The 2,809-nt window shown below is 45.9% G+C and overlaps 1 protein-coding gene across 6 annotated transcripts in view; it reads left to right on the top strand.

Annotated features, from left to right (window-relative positions):
• Positions 1 to 2,809, top strand: part of PRDM2 (PR domain 2) — a 97,604-nt gene that overhangs the window by 18,070 nt on the left and 76,725 nt on the right. The window lies entirely within an intron of this gene.

The raw sequence follows: 2,809 nt of genomic DNA, 5'->3' as shown, positions 1-2,809 counted from the left end.
TCAGAGCAGAGGTGAACTCCTCCTTCCTGTGGGGCCCAGGTGTTGAGAATGGTGTCGATGCAGAACTAGAATCCACATCTACGGACAGTGAGGCAATTAAAAAGGTTTCATTGGTTCATATCCTACCGTTAGCTTTGTGACTCTGGCGAAAACCCTCAATTTTAAAATGAAGAGAATAAAAAATATCTCATTAAGGTAGCTGTGAAGACAAAATATGTTGTTAACTGTTTCTTGGAGAGTTGCATGCGAACTCACCAGTTGTGTGGAATTTAGTTCAGATGCGGTGCCCTCTGGAAACTCCTCATGTTCTTACAGGAACGGAGTGGTGTGACTCCTTTTGAAAGTAAGTGGAGTTTTTCGGTTGTGAGGAAAAGCATTCCAACCAGATTGTCTTAAATTGAGTCACATCTGTTTCACATGTAAACATGCACAAGCCTAAAAATGAAATACGCATAGGAAGTGTCTGGATACTTTACATCAAGAAGTTCTGTGGCGTTTGTACGTTTGAAGTATACTGCGGTTCTTCTCAATGTTACAAGCAGTGTTTCTTAACTTGAAATTCCGATGGCTTCTCCCAATAATTTTGAGTTCTTTGTTGTGAATCCCTTATAATAAATCTAATGGCAGTTAACCCAAGGGGCTTTAGGAATGAGGACTTACCCTGAGGATAATTACATTTGCCATTTCACCACTTTTGAGGTAAGAGAGTGCTATATTTGTAGAAAAACTGCCCAGTCAAAATATGCTATTACCCTAAGTGGTCACAGTTATCTTGACTACAAAATTATGCTCCAAACCGCATTTTTAATTTTACAAGTTTCCCAAGGGAAACTAACAAATATGCTCTTCTGGGTTAGTGCTCACCTGAGTGAGGATGTCAGGGACCCAGGAAATGTGTGCTTTACTTCTGGGTATAGAATGCTAAGCTAGTACAAATGCCACTGATATTAAACCCAAGTTTATGGTACCTATTTTACCCAACATAGCAGTTTGATATTTTTGGGCATATTGTATAAATTATTAACGGTGCCTTTTCTCCATTAAGCTTTATTTATATTAAAATTTCTGCATAGTATGAATTCATAGTAGCTTGGTGAAAATTGTGATTTGGAGTCATGGCATAATAGGGATTCAATTTCTACTATTAATATTCTCTTGTTAGCTTAAGATACTTCTGCTTACATACTACCACAGTTTGTGAACCCTTATGACATTGCCAGTTCTTGTGGGTCAGGTATAAAGATTTAGTTTTTGTCAGGGCTGGCTTTTCCTTCCTCCAGTTAAAAAACAACAACAATCTGGAGTAGGGGTTTCAGGGCTGGGTGGAAAAGGTGAAGGGATTAAACAAACAAACAAAACAAATCTCTAGACACAGACAGCAGTATGGTGATTACCAGAGGGAAAGGAAGTTATAGTAAGATAAATGTTGATGGAAGGAGACTTGACTTAGAGTGGTGAACACCCAATACAATGTACAGATGATGTATTATAGAATTGTACACCTGAAACCTATATAATTTTTATTAATCAGTATCACCCCAATGAATTAAATTTAAAAATCGGATATCATTCACATAGTTCCAACAACAGGGTATATATTCCATACAGAAACCCTTAAGCCTTTGCTCTATTAAAAGTAGATATATATGACATATATATGAAGAAGTAGCATTTGGCAAAGTACAGGGAGCATAAATTATCTACATACTAGAGGCCCGGTGCATAAAATTCATTCACGAGTAGGGTCCCTAAATCTGGGCAGCGATCAGGGCCAATTGGAGCCTTCTGGCTGCTGGCCGGGGCCTTCCTTCATTCCACGCTGCCCCCTGGTGGTCATCGCACATTATAATGAGCGATCAAACCCCTGGTCAAACTCTCAAGGGGACAGTTTCCATATTAGCTTTTTATAAAAGGCTAATATGCAAATTGTCCCCTCAACCGGGAGTTCAACTGCTCACTATGACATGTGCTGACCACCAGGGGGTGGTGCGGAACATGGCAGGTGTTGGCAAAGCGCTGCAACCTCTCACTGGCTACCTGGGGCGGGGGTGACGGGGACAGAGGTGCAGTGAGAATGTGGGGTGTCTGCTGAGCTCGCTCTAACTCCCCCTGCTACCATCCCCCAGGACGCCAGGGCTCCCGCACTGGGGAAGCCCCCATGTTCAGGTGCCAGGCGCTCTCAAGGAGCCTGCCCCGCACCTGCGCGGCCTCTTTGCTGGTACCACAGGGGCCAGTTGGGCTCCCCACGGGTTCGCACGGGAGCCGGTCTGCAAGGCTGGCCGGGAGAGAGCGCACTGGCCTCCTGGCTTCCGTGCGGCACCGCTGGGTGGCCAGAGGCCCACACTGTGCCCCGGCCCGTGGTGTCTGACTGCACTCACCACATTTCCATGTGGGGACTCAGGCACCATGACTCTGGCGGAGGAGGTGCGTGGGGTCCTGGGGACCCAGGTGCTGCCCAGGGCTCAGAGGTCAGCTGGAACCTGCCCTTCCATGCCAGATACTCGCACTTCGATCACCGGCCAGGCCTAGTGACCACACCTGTGCACGAATTTTGTGCACCAGGCCTCTAGTCCTATCTAATAAAAGAGAAAGATGGTAATTGGCGTACGACCGCTACCCTTCTCATTGGCTAATCAGGGCTATATGCAAATTAACTGCCAGCCAAGATGGCGGTTTATTTGCATACATAGGGGCAATGATGGGAGGCCATAGGGGAAGGACGGTGATTGGAAACACAGGCGGAAGGCAAGAGCCGGGAGGCACTGACCCTGGCCCTGGATCGGAGAACCGGCTGCCTTTGCCCGCCTCT

The sequence above is a fragment of the Myotis davidii genome, unplaced genomic scaffold (genome assembly GCF_000327345.1).
Source record: "Myotis davidii unplaced genomic scaffold, ASM32734v1 scaffold299, whole genome shotgun sequence".
Classification (NCBI taxonomy): Eukaryota; Metazoa; Chordata; class Mammalia; order Chiroptera; family Vespertilionidae; genus Myotis; species Myotis davidii.
This window is presented reverse-complemented; position numbering and strand designations above follow the sequence as displayed.